Source organism: Maniola jurtina, chromosome 21 (assembly GCF_905333055.1).
Source record: "Maniola jurtina chromosome 21, ilManJurt1.1, whole genome shotgun sequence".
NCBI classification, from domain to species: Eukaryota; Metazoa; Arthropoda; class Insecta; order Lepidoptera; family Nymphalidae; genus Maniola; species Maniola jurtina.
In genome coordinates this window covers 8880395-8895557 of record NC_060049.1, presented here as the reverse complement: position 1 = coordinate 8895557, position 15163 = coordinate 8880395, and positions in this window count along the sequence as shown.

The window sequence follows — 15163 nt, the reverse complement described above, 5'->3', positions numbered from 1 at the left end:
TGATTCTATGCGCAAAAGGAGCCAATCACTAGAAAAAACCGGATTTTAGTTTATTTTATAACCTATAGCAACCCATTTTTAAAATAAATAGTAATTTATGATTGAAATGAGCCATTTTCGAAAAACAAAAAGTCTTATCGATAACGAATCTTGTAGACATCACTAGCAACGAGTGAAATTTTCGCTAAAACACCATTTCGCTAACCGTTTTGTATAAATACAGTATAATACTGTTCCTGGATTTACATTTTGATTGAGTGCGAATTTACTTACAAGTTAATGTACTCTGTAAAATGAAATTTATGATGTCTTGAACGTTTTTTGGGAAAATGAACTTTTTTCGTTAAAAATAATAGAAATTTCACTAGAGACCGCCCGCTTTTTTGATTCCATGCGAATTTAAAAATCCGGGCCAATTCCTTGTCTATATTAAAGAGGAAACCTCTAAACTAAATTTGAGCTTTCTATGTCCAAGGATTTGGGGCAGTCATTGAGTCAATATGTACATATTTAGATATTAAGCTAAGTATACCAAAATCTATGCATCACTCTTAAATATTAGATAAATAGGTACCATATTATACTACGAGACTGTAGAATACTTGAAATATAAGAAAAGATTTACTGAAATGTCTCGGCTTCGCTTAAAAATGCGCAATGAATTCAAATATTCTTTACGGTGGTTAAAAGTCTGTACAAATAAAAACAAATCTCATAGAGCACCCAAAAATTCTCAATTTAATTTCCTGTAGCGGGTACCCTCAAAAAACTATAGCCGGAACACGAAACTCAATACCCTAAACCCGATATACCAGCAAACAACCGGATATAGCTGCCGAAACTGCCACTTCCGATTCGGTGGGATTCAGTTGAGATCGCTTTATGTTTTGCGTTTCCGTGCAAACTATGGCTTTCGAAATGGTAACGGCATTTTGACTAGCTTTTACGTTTAAACTAGATTTCAAAGGGTTTTATAAAAACTGCCATATCCCTTCCAGGTTACCTCCAGGGTACCTCTGGTGTTGCAAATGGTCATGGGCGGCGGTAATCACTTAACATCAGATGACCCGCCTGCTCGTTTAAAAAAGTTTAGCCCGCTTCCATCTGAGACTGCATCACCACTTACCACCACATGAGATTGCGCTCAAGGGCTAACTTGTATCTGAATAAAAAAAAAAGATTCTTCGAATAGTCACTGATTTTTTTATTTTTCATATCATTATCGTCATGAAGATAATTAGGTATGATGATTCTCTATAAGTTCTTTATAGAAAGAAAAAGATGATTTTCTCAAAGATGAGTGAAATCGGCCAATCCGCACTTGGCCAGCATGGTGGACTACGACCCATAAACCCTTCTCAATCTGAGAGGAGACCCATGCTTCTCATTCTGAAAAGATACTCTTGCTCAGTAGTGCGCCAGCGATCGGTTGAAATCATGGTGATGATGGGTCCACTCCATTATATCATCGTACCATTACCTATTTTGACACTCAAACGTCCTTTTCCTGACCATCTTGCCTCCGAAGAAAAACCGTGGTGACTGATAGAGGGATCTTAGTTGTCTCTTCTTTGTCGTTACACTCTTGGCAGAGCGGTCGTGGTCATCATGAAGTGACGTTTTGGGGGGCAGATGTTACACGCCTCACGAGCATTCGCCACTTCTCCCTGCTGGTCGACATTCTGGTACATTCGTGCACGGCACCGCCCACAGCGGACTTAATTTGGTCGGTCCATCGCGTAGGCGACCTTCCTCGCCCTCTGGTACCCTCCACCTTGCCCTGCACCACAAGACGCTCAATGGAGTCACTCTTAGTTGTAAGTGACCGAAAAATACGACTTTCATAGATAACAGTAAACATGAGCATTCGCTTGCAGTTTGCTCTTTCCAGTACACGAGTTAAACCTGAAACTCTATAAATAAGTTTTACGGATCGATATTTGTGAAAGCAAACGTATGACGTCACCACGACTGACCCGATATAAACTTTGCAAAACGCCGCTTTATTATGCCATCACATGTCCACATGTGCCCGCTATTGTGGCCGACCAACATTAGTTTACACACTATAATATTGATGGCACTGTACGACCATAAAGTTAGAAATAATTTCCAATTTATCCATGATGGCTGCACGGTAACTTCACACTCGCAGTGTGTGTACGTACACACGATGCGAAAATAGGTTTTAAAACGCGGCGTTTTTATTGAATCTTTTTTTTCAAATTCATTTATTATGCACTAGATGATGCCCGCATGGATTTAGGTTTTTTTAAATCCCGTAGGATCTCTTTGATTTTCCGGGATGAAAAGATGTCTTTGTCAGGTTCCGGGATGCAAGCTAACTTTTTTTTTTTTAAAGAATATTAGCCATGTTAAATGACTAATATTCCCCTTTCCTCTCCAACTAAGCGTCAGGCTTGTGCTAGGAGTAGGTACGACAATAGTGCGACGGGCGGGGTTTGAACCATCGACCTTTCGGTTTTCATTCCACTCCTTTACCGGTTGAGCTATTGAGGCTCTAACTGTGTACCAATTTCATCAAAATCGGTCAAACTGTTGGGCCGTGAAAAACTAGCAAACAGACGACACACACATTTTCGCATTTATAATATTAAAGTATGGGTTTAAATTCTTTCCATAATTTTTTTTACAATTTTTTACTGAGCCTTGAATGCGTAACTAATGAACTAATTCAACCCTATTAAAATGACCAATACTCAATACCAATATGGCTCAAACCACCGAATATAGAGGTATTTTCTTTATAAGTTAGAACCCCACAAAGACATTTCAGACAGTAAAATTATAATAATTACTGTGCGAATATTGTTTGGACTTTGCTTCTTGTTCAGCCGGGGATTATTTTAATAAAAACTGCTGCGTGTGTAAAATCAATGGTGCACCTTCACGTTTTGGATTTGGTGTTTAATAATTCATGTCGCTGACCAGAAGTCTGGAATTGCTTTGTTTACAATGCTTCATACATTTTATAGAGTTTGTTACTTACAGTTACTGACCAATGGCAACCAACCATGACTTCGACGTCAGCTAGCTATACTCGTATCTTGCGTACGAGTATCATGGGTATGAGAACTTTGTCGGCTTTCCAGACAACGCCTCGATGCCTTTTGGTTTCCTAGTTTTTTTTAACCCCCGACCCAAAAAAAGGGGTGTTATAAGTTTGACGTGTGTATCTGTGTATCTGTCTGTGGCATCGTAGCTCCTAAACTAATGAACCAATTTTGATTTAGGTAGTTTTTTTGTTTGAAAGGTTTTTTTGTTTTTTGCTTAATGGTGGCTTGGTCGAGAGTGTTCTTAGCTATAATCCAAGAAAATCGGTTCAGCCGTTTGAAAGTTATCAGCTCTTTTCTAGTTACTGTAACCTTCACTTGTCGGGGGTGTTATAAATTTTTAATTTACACTTGTTGAATTGAAAATTCAGATTTTAAAAATCGTTCCACGCAAAAAATATATATATTTTCCCCCACGTACAGCTGCATTATGTATCATATAGGCTTTTTTCAGTGGATTTAAGCAAATTAAGCTTTTGATTCTGTGTATATCATGGACTTCCGCAAAGTAACACCTACTTCTATACAATAATAAATTAAATAATTAACACAATAAGTCATAAGTAGATTACGTCTATACAAAACTTTGCAAGTACTGTAACAAAGTCGAGACATCGCTCCAAAGGAATTTCGCGTATAAATTAAAACTTTTAACAGGGCTCTCTCCGTCACTCGTTTCATACAATCGTAGTTCTAATTTCATTTGAATATTAAGCATCCAAAGTCCATGAAATTTTGCAGACATATTCTAGAAACTAATATCTGTGTCTGTGGTGTTTTAGATTTTTCTAAAAATATGTAGTTTTAAAATTACAGGGGCTCAAATATTTGTATGTAAATTTTTAAGACCGTGTAACTTTGAAACCGAATATTTTAACAGAAATCTGGAAAACCACAGACATAGATATTAGTTTCTAGAATATGTCTGCAAAATTTCATGGAATTTGGTTGCTTAATATTCAAATGAAATTGGAACTACGTTTGTATGAAACGAGTGACGGAGAGAGCCCTCTTAAATGGCTATATCATCTATTTTACGTAACAATGAGTTGGGACACTATTATTTTGTGTTGAAATTTGTATTTCCCTTTTGTGTTATATTTTAAGAGGATTTTAAAAAGTTTGCTCGTTATCGTTCCTGCTGCAGTCGTTATGAGTATTGTTTCAATATTTGTTACATAATTTAAGGGCTATCTTATAACTGTTGTAACTTGTATAACTTGTTGTTGTAACTTGTATAACTTGTTATGAACAATACCCTGACGCCCTCTAATAGGCACGTGATCAAAATGGAATACCAACAGTTAGCTATATTTTTACCAGTGATCGGTAATTCGGGTGCAAATGATGCAATTATAAATAACTAGCTAATGCCCGCGACTTTGTACGCATGGATTTAAGTTTTATAAATCTCTCTTTGATTTTCCGGGATAAAAAGTAGTCTATGTCGCTCTCCAGGTTCCAAACTATATCCGTACAAAAAAACGGCCAAGTGCGAGTCAGACTCGCGCACTGAGGGTTCCGTACTCGGCTATTCTTTCCGACATTTTGCACGATATATCAAAAACTATCGTGCATAAAAATAAATAAAAATCTGTTTTAGAATGTACAGGATAAGCCCTTTCAAATGATACTCCACTTAGTTAAAAAAGTAAGGTAACTAGGTAACTATTAGTTACCTTACTTTGAAAATTGAAACACGTTTTAATTTTTTTTTAATGATGTAACCACAAATTCGGGGTTTTCAGATTTATTCCTGTATTTGTGCTATAAGACCTACCTACCTGCCAAATTTCATGATTCTAGGTCAACAGGAAGTACCCTATAGGTTTCTTGACAGCCACGACGGACAGACGGACAGACAGACACCGAAGTGATCCTATAAGGGTTCCGTTTTTCCTTTTGAGGTACGGAACCCTAAAAATCACGTCGATCCATTTCTCCGTTGCGATTGAAACCAACGAATAAACCCACTTTTGCATTTATAATATGGGTAGTGATATTGGAAAGCAAAAGACTTACTTTGCTTGTGGTAGGTAGGTACACCCTTCGGGGGATAGACGAGTAAAAAGAAGGAAGGGCTAGCAAGAATAAAAAAGCAAAACCTTGTCTTTATTTCAATAATATTTTATTCATAAAATAAAATTACTAGTTTTATTACATAAAAAAAAGATCAAATGAGCAGGTGGATCACCTGATGTTAAAAGTGAACCGCCGCCCATGAACATTTGTAGCACCAGAGGCACCACCGATGCGTTGCCGGTCTTTCAGGAATTTGTTGGTCCGCCGCGCCCCTTGAAATACCCCATATTGTAATTATTTTTTACGAATTACTCGTAATTTGTTAAGAGGGGTCACCGTCACTCGCTCCATACAAACGTAGTTCCAATTTCATTTTAACGGAAATCTGGAAAACCACAGGCACAGATATTAGTTTCTAGAATATGTCTGCAAAATTTCATGGACTTTGTTATTCAAATGAAATTGGGACTACGATTGTATGGAGTAAGTGACGGAGAGAGCCCTGTTAAAAATTGTTTATAACCTGACATGACATAATATTTCCATTGAAACATTGCAAAAAGTACTCCCAAGTCCCAAGCGAAAAATCACACAGCTGCATTGAATTGAGAAATGCAAAAATCCTCAAACAAACGGATGCAGGCCCCAAAGGAGGGTTCGACGGCACCAGATTACTTCCGCGCCGTCGTTCGTGCACTCGGTGAACTGGAAAACTTTGATTTGTAGTTCCAACACGCCTGAGCTTGCTTACTTTACTTACCTTGTTAGAAACATTTTATAAAGTGAAAATACAAACCATAATATGTTGTGAACTTTGTTGAATATTGAAGCGAATCTTCTTAACGGCTCTTGGGATGAGACGTAAGTCTTAAAAACCGGCCAAGTGCGGGCATTTTTTACGACATTTTGCACGATAAATCAAAAACTATTTAGCATAAAAATAAATAAAAATCTGTTTTTGAATATACAAGTAAAGCCCTTTCATATTATGATACCTCATTTGATATAGTTATCTTACTTTGAAAATCGTAACACATTTTAATTTTTTTTTTAATGATGTAACCACAAATTCGCGGTTTTCAAATTTATTCCTGTACTTGTGCTATAAGTCCTACCTACCTACCAAATTTCATGATTCTAGGTCGACGGGAAGTACCCTATATGTTTCTTGACGGACAGAGAGACAGACAGACAGACACACAACAAAGTAATCTTATAAGGGTTCCGTTTTTCCGTTTGAGGTACGGAACCCTAAAAACTCAACTATTTTAATCTTATCTGTTTCTAACTATAGAAAATAACTATTTGTGCCTCTTCTCACAAAAACCTAAATTATAATCCAGAGTTAACCCATACCCTATTCCGGGTTCATATCTGGCGAACTATCTCTAACTAATTATCAAGTTTGGGGGTGATCACCGCACTCCAACTTATCTTCGAATTTTGGAAACGGCAATATAAACTTTCCTGCTAATTACATCTAGTTTAATAGTATCTTTACTTGTCTGTTTGTTTACCGTTCGTTATATCATTTATCTTGTATACCGCAACTCCGTCGATGTGGTGATTACTATCATATTTATTAATTATTATAAATGCGAAAGTATGTCTGTGTGTCAGTTTCTGTTCCCTTTTCATTGCCCATCCGGTAAACTGACAGTACAAAGCGTTATCGCCAAAAAGAATGGTGTCTAGAAAAATTGCTATTTCTAAAAGTTTACTACATAGTTAGGACTAAACTAAAAACAAGGAAACTGATGTTTTTAAAGGTTTACTAGGTAGGTACATAATATGTAGTTAGAATAAAACTGAAAACTATCTAAAAACTTGATCTCACGTAATATCAAGAATACGGATTTAAGAGGCGTTTAATTTAGTCCATATTTCTTTACGGAGCTGAGACGTGGACTCTTAAAGCTGCTGACAAAAAAAGGACCGATGCTTTTGAGATGTGGTGTTGGGACGCATGCTCATTGCTCAACATATCATGGACTGAACATCGAACCAACGTCTCAATACTTAACAAACTCAAGATAAAGATGAGGCTAGCTAACATCTGTCTGCGGAGGACCCTTGAGTACTTCGGTCAAATCGCAAGGAAGAACGCCAGCAATATTGAAAAACTCATGGTCTCTGGTAAGATCGAAGGAAAGAGACCCCGCGGACGTAGCCCGAGACGTTGGTCAGACCAAATAAAAGAAGCGGTCAACACACCCATCTGTGATGCAATCCACGCGGCAAAAAACAGAGAGCAATGGAAGAACATCTTAGCAAGGATTGCGTCAAAGGGGAGCCACGATCCTCAAAATTGAGGAAACGACGCAGGAAGAAGAAGAATTTAGTCCATTTTGAATTCAATACAAACAATATAGTAAGGTGCAACACCTATATTAAATTTTCCTTAAGCCTTGTGTATCGGACACGGAGCAACACCGTAGAGACCTGCGTCGCATTCATAAATGCAAGTACACTATACTCATACAGAGTAGCTTTCATATAAACTAGAATAAGTATAAGTGGTAGAAATAGTAATATTATGCTACTGACCAAACAGCGACCAAGCTCAACAGAGATTAACGAAATTGTGGGCTCAGATGAACTCTCTTTTTAACCCCCGACCCAAAAAGAGGGGTGTTATAAGTTTGACGTCTGTATCTATCTATGCATCTGTGTGTCTGTGTATCTGTCTGTGGCATCGTAGCTCCTAAACGAATGAACCGATTTTAATTTAGTTTTTTTTTTGTTTGAAAGGTGGCTTGATCGATAGTGTTCTTAGTTTTAATCGAAGAAAATCGGTTCAGCCGTTTGAAAGTTATCAGCTCTTTTCTAGTTACTGTAACCTTCAATTGTCGGGAGTGTTATAAATTTTTAATTTACACTTGCTCCTCACGCTTATAGGCCAGTGGTGAACTATGACCTAAAGCTTCCCCATTCTGAGTGATGATTAGTGGACCGACGTTGGGATGGGATAGGATATTTCACTGAAATGCATAGTAATGGGTATGGGTACCTTCCAGTCAACAGTAAATAGGCAACTTCTAGGAATCTAGGCAAGCGCGCTCCATCTGAGGTCGCATCATCACTTACTAGCAGGTCTGAGTGCAGCCAAGCGCCAGTCTGTATATTAAAAAAAAATTGCGGGCGGGTGGTGCATGCTGCATGCTGCACGTCATTAGGTGCATATAGATTGATTTAAATTAAAATTCAAAACATTTTTATTCAAGTAGACTTTTACAAGTACTTTTGAATCGTCAAGAGCATCTACCACTAGTTCGCAATGCCTTTCCTACTGAGAAGAACCAGCAAGGAACTCGCCGGTTGCTCTTTTCAAGGATTTGATATACAATATTGAATAGAAATAGGATTGATTTGATATTATTTATTTAGTAGTATTTTATAATATCAAATTAACCCTTTTGTTTTATCCATCATTGACTTTCGAAATATATGCTAACAACCGTTTATAATCGCATATATGTATATTCAAATCTTCTGCTAGTATTTTTAAACAAACGAATTGTTCAACCAAATAAAAACGTTATGTCTCCCAAAGTAAACGCGTAATAGAAAGCGAATTCCAGCTTAAAAATACCAAACATTCATGTCCAGAAATAAACTCAAATAGACTCGGCATAAAATAGACTATTTCTGTTTGGGGGAGAGTTGAAGCTATATCGGGAAGGATGGAAATTCTGAGCTTACTTTTTAAAATCGGAGTATTGAATCAAGCTATTTCTAGCGAACGAGAAATCGATGCGAGTTAGTTGAATACAGCGTAGCATCCTATTGAATTGGATAACTCGTTCTGTGCAATATCTAGATATATATTAGCCAGATTAGCCATTTTAGGGTTCCGTACCTCAAAAGTAAAAACGGAACCCTTTGTTAATAATTAAACTCTCAGATAGTTAAATCAACCCGTATAATGCAATGTAAACCGGTCGGAGCGCAAACAGAAAGTGCCGCTTGTCGTTCCACGCCACATCATCGCCCTAGCGCCCTCTTTTCAGTCTCCATGGAGGGGACGCTGACGTTATGACCACAGCATAACCACCAGCACCGGACGTGAGAACGAGGTGTTGCCAACACCTTATAGAATCACTTTGTTGTCTGTCTATCGGTCTGTCTGTCGTGTCTGTCAAGAAACCTGTAGGGTACTTCCCGTTGACCTAGAATCATGAAATTTGGCAGGTAGGTAGGTCTTATAGCACAAGTAGGTACAGGAATAAATCTGAAAACCGCGAATTTGTGGTTACATCATTTTAAATTAAAATGTGTTTCAATTTACAAAATAAGATAACTATACCTATAGGTTTATTTGTGTTACTTAGGTATATGAATTTACAGTTTCAAATATCGATTTTAAGATAGTTGTCAGATATTGATGTTGATACTGGATCATTAACTACTCCTACGAAAATAATATATTTAAGTACTAACGTTACTGAAAAACTTCTTAATTCATAAGACCGTCCTCATTATTAAGCGATAAGACGCTTTTTTAAGTAATAAGCTAATATAAAGCGATACTTTTCAGTCTCAGGCCGTAAGCAATTTTATATTAGTTATATCCATGAAAAATTGTGTTCTGACCTATATTAATTAACACGCTGGACCTGACATTATCAAACTGTTTTTAAAACAACTTGATTTTTGCTATTTTGCTGCTATTTTGATGCTAACAGCACCAATCAGCCATCTGATGAGACATCAGCTGTACACCTAGGGTCAACATAAAGACCATATTGACAAAAAGTGTCAATATTAATTCCCGGGAGCGGGCGCTTCGAATGGGTACAAAAAATAACTGTATATATGAGTACACCTCTTCCAGCGTTCTTGTATAAGTCCATTTCAGTGAGTATGGAATTTAAATTAAAACTATAGTTGTCCATAATCGCTATCAGCTAATAAATCTTGGCACAATTAAAAAACGCAAAATTACTTTTGCTGTCCTCAGGTCAACAAAAACTTCTAGAAATAGGCGTCAAAGATAAGAATTGAAAGTACAAGTGTAAATCAAAAAAAATTATAACACCGCCGACAAGTGAAGGTTACAGTAACAAGAAAAGAGCTGATAACTTTCAAATGGCTGAACCGATTTTCACTCTCGATCAAGCCAAGCCATCTTTGAAACAAAAAAAAACTAAATTAAAATCGGTTCATTAGTTTAAGAGCTACGATGCCACAGACAGATACACAGATACACACGTCAAACTTATAACACCCCTCATTCTGGGTCGGGGTTAAAAAAAATCTAGAAATAGGCGCCAAAGACAAGAATTGAAAGTAAAATACGGTTCTAGTGAAAGTAGGATAAAATTAGACTGTTTCACGGAAGTCTAAAGATAGGCAGTGAACTGTTAGGCCCCAGCTATTTCTAGTGTGCGAAGAATCGATTTATGTGTTAATTTACCTAAATGTAATGGAGATTGCACTCTACGTACCTATTTACACGAGCCCAAACTAAAGGACGGGCACTACTTTAAGTATTAAAGCACTGGAGCTTTAAATCCCAAGCACTGTCACGCACACATATGTCACACACACACACACACAAACACATACACATACACACATCTTGTATTTAGCAGTAGATCTACTATTTAACTTTATATAACTGTAACTCTAAAATTTACTTAATATTAGGTACTTACTATTAGAAACCACTTAGTTATTTCATATGTTATGGAAGAGCGGGACCACCTGCCATAAGTAGGTACTAGTAGCAATACTACTTGGGATGATCCCAATTTCTGTGTTCTATGTAAAATTGTTTTACTGAAATAAATATTTTTGTATTTTGTATTTTTTGTATTCCAGATATAATACAGTAAGCTCTGTTTACAATTCAACTCTGCGAACTGAGCAGAACTACCGAAGGCTATTTTCCTAGAAGATGTTGCGAATCGTGAACTACATTAGCTGGGTTTCAACGGAACCTAGGTCTCTTGTGGGACGATGAAGCCAACAAAAGCCGTACCTACTCTTTGAAATGTCATTCCTTTTCTTTATCCCTTTAGTTTTACCCGACTCCAAAAAGGATAAGACTAACAAAATAAAATCGACAATAAATGGACAATGTGGCTAATTTTGTTGAACACAATCTCTAAACTAAATGAAATTGACGGGACTAAATCTAGTGCTATCCTGTTCCACAGGGAGCATTAAGAAAGGGATAGAAATTTATTTAGTTTTACCATTTTAGTTTAGTTTGAAGATTATGTACAAAATTAACCACAGTACCTATGAAGTACTAATAATATTAGTCATTTATTTTCACAGCTTGATAAATCATAGATCCGAAATGATCTATCTAGTGCATAGAATTCTTTGCTAGCACAACATACTATATGGCAGTGGGGTCAATAATAATAATCGACTATCAATATTATACGTGTAACATACCATATTAAAAAAATCGTGATTTTGACTTGCTCCAACAATGCGATGAACTGCAATTATACAACAACTAGAGGATACCCGGGACTTCGTCCGCGTGGATTTAGGTTTTAAAGATCCCGTGGGAACTGTTTGATTTTCCGGGATAAAATGCCTATGTCAATTACAGGGATGCAAGCTACTTCGGTAGGTACCAAATTTCATACGATTCGGTTAAGCGTATTGGTTTTTAGGAATCCCGTGGGAACTCTGATTTTCCGGGATAAAAAGTAGCCTATGTCTGTCCCCGGGATATAAGCTAACTCTGTACAAATTTCGTCAGAATCGGTTCCACTGTTGGGCCGTGAAAAGGTAGCAGACAGACAGACTAACACACTTTCGCATTTATAATATTATAATATGAATATATAAATATTGTAAACTTGATATTTGAAAAGAGTTTCCACGGAGTTTCTTGCTGGTTTTTCTCGGTAGGAATAGCATTCTAAGTGAGTTGTAGGTACTTTTGACGATTTAAAAGCACTTGTGAATGTTTATTAGAATAAAACTTTTGAATTAATTTCCATTTCACTAGTAGATCAAATTAGAAAACGAATCCAAAACCTCTTGCTTGCCAGAGGTCATGAATAACGACAAATATGTCACTGACGAAGCCAGTCACATTTTATTGTCCTAGATTGTCCTATTATTTTTCATACATGGGGAGCTGGATTCGGTTGTGAGATGTAAAATTTTGTAGCGACAGACGGGACAAAGTCAAGGCAGAAAGCCATTTGGCTACTTTATTATACAGGAAAGAAAGAAATAAAATCTTTTATATACAAGCTCTGCCACACATTAATTATTTATTTACCTTAGGAGTGGCATACCAACGTACATCTCAAACATGCTGGGTGTAAAAACTTGCGAATTTGCATATTGGATCTCTATATTCCAGAAGAAAATATTTGAGTCAACAAGATGGTTAATAAAGCTAAATCCACGCGGACAAAGTAGCGGAATATAGCTAGTTTTGATACAAAAATGTTACTTATTAGCCGCTTTGCTTTTCAAATATCTTTGTATTCAGTCCCATATCAAAAACCTTTTGATATCTGCGGCGACATTATCTCGATAGTAAAAATTTTATACGCCGTAAAAGTACCCGCTCCATTCGGCGCCATATTGGAAATAGAGAAAGATATTTTTCAAAACTAGTTTTTTTCTCGGTTAAGGTTTCTTTTAACCCAGAAACATTACATACGAACATTAAATGATACAAGTGTAAATTAAAAATTTATAACACCCCCGACAAGTAAAGGTTACAGTAAGAACTAGAAAAGAGCTGATAACTTTCAAACGGCTGAACCGATTTTCTTGGATAATAGCTAAGAACACTCTCGATCAAGCCACCTTTCAAACAAAAAAACTAAATTAAAATCAGTTCATTAGTTTAGGAGCTACGATGCCACAAACAGATACACAGATACACACGTCAAACTTATAACACCCCTCTTTTTGGGTCGGGGGTTAAAAAACTGAACACAGACGTAGTTTAAAATGCTACAGTAAATAAGTAAAAACTTATTATTACACAACACAGATAGATTGAGAAATGAGGAGATCCGCAGGAGAACCAAGGTCACTGACATAGCCCAAACTATTAGCAAGCTGAAGTGAAGATGGCCGTTGAAGCCGGAAAGTCCTTTGAGTGGAGACCGCGTTAGTGTGAGACGCACTCCAGCACGATGGACTGACGATATAAAGCGGCTGGCGGGAAGTGGCTGGATGAGGAAGGCTGAGGACCGGGTGTGGTGGCGCTCTATAGGGAAGGCCTATGTCCAACAGTGGACGTCCACAGGCTGATGATGATGATGACACAGATGGATAAATTACATATAGTCCATACAAAATGAGAAATCACACGCCATTTTAACTCGTGTCAACTGTCATGTCAAAAGTACGGTTCACCTTTTAAATAAGGACTAAAATCGTACTTTTAACATGAAAATTGACATGTGACATGAAAATGGCGAGCGAGATCTCATTTTGTACGAATTATACAAAATAGTGACAGGATATTTACAGCAAGTTGAGGTGTAAAAGAGGCCTTATCACAACGTCCTTCCAGGTATGTATATCTTCCAGAAAATCATCATTATCATCATCATCATCAGCCTGTGGACGTCCACTGTTGGACATAGGCCTTCCCTGAAGAGCGCCACCACACCCGGTCCTCAGCCTTCCTCATCCAGCCACTTCCCGCCAGCCGCTTTATATCGTCGGTCCATCGTGCTGGAGGGCGTCCTACACTACGCTTGCTTAAACGCGGTCTCCACTCAAGGACTTTCCGGCTCCAACGGCCATCGCCTCTACGACAGGCATGGCCTGCCCACTGCCACTTCAGCTTGCTAATAGTTTGGGCTATGTCAGTGACCTTGGTTCTCCTGCGGATCTCCTCGTTTCGGATCTTATCCCTCAGGGAAACTCCTAACATAGCCCTCTCCATAGCTCGCTGAGCAACTTTGAATTTGTGAACAAGGCCATTTGTCAGTGTCCACGTTTCAGCACCATAGGTGAGGACGGGAAGGACACAAGGATATCTTCCAGAAAATCAATATAAAACGATTAAAATTTATCTCTGCTAAATGATTATCTCTATATAAGTAATTTGTTAAAATGAGGCGACATGCTATTTGGCTACTAAAGATAGCAGCTTATTTAAAAATTGTGATGCCATTTCTATTTCTATTATCTTATTTAGAATTCTGTGAAAACGACCAAGAGACAATCAGATGAAAATATTAATTTAAGGACAAGGACAATATTAATTAAACTTTTTATTTCCGCAAGAATAATCCATTCTATTCAAACCAGTCCGCCATTTCCAATTAACTGTGGGCAAACAAAAAAACGAGCGCTGCGAGTGATAGCTGTTGATTTAAACTAAGTAATGGCTGCCAACCGCTTCGGTGGGTAATTAGTTTGAAATTCTTGAAAAATTATACACAGCTTCGATACTGAAGGCTGTGAAATATATGTCATAGAGCTGATATTACCCCTATTAATGTAAGGAACGTGATATAAATCGGTTGATTTCTCGATGCAAAGCCCGCATGAAAACTTTGTTGCAATGATTGTACTTGCACCGCTGGACGTGCTATGCTCGAATAAAATATATGGCCAAAAGGGAACCATTAATTAATTATATAAAGTGCAAATTGATTAAGTATATAAAGTGTAAAATGATGGCAGCGGCATGATTTTCGTTCAACCAAGGGCACATAGATCAAAAAATCGGTAAACGTTGAACAGACGACATCAAACCTTTTGTACCTGTACTCAGCAAATAAAGAATCTGATTATGATTATGAAACGAGTCATAGGGAGCCACTGCATTCAGGTGGCGTAAGTACGTGGTGTGTGAAATTCACCACAAAAGGCCCATGTTCAGCAAAGGACGTCATTAGTTGATAATGATGGTGATGATATTTAGTTCAAAGTTTAGTTTTTAAGGTATCTTTTTCATCGGTTATTTTTTTTCTTAATTTGTTATAAAGGGTGTAACCAAAAACTAGCAAAAACGAAGACAAGTAATAGTACTAATGATTACCAAAATACTCACAAAAAATAAAATAAAAAAATCCTGTGTTTTTAAAAGTCCACAATATATTGCAAATAAAATA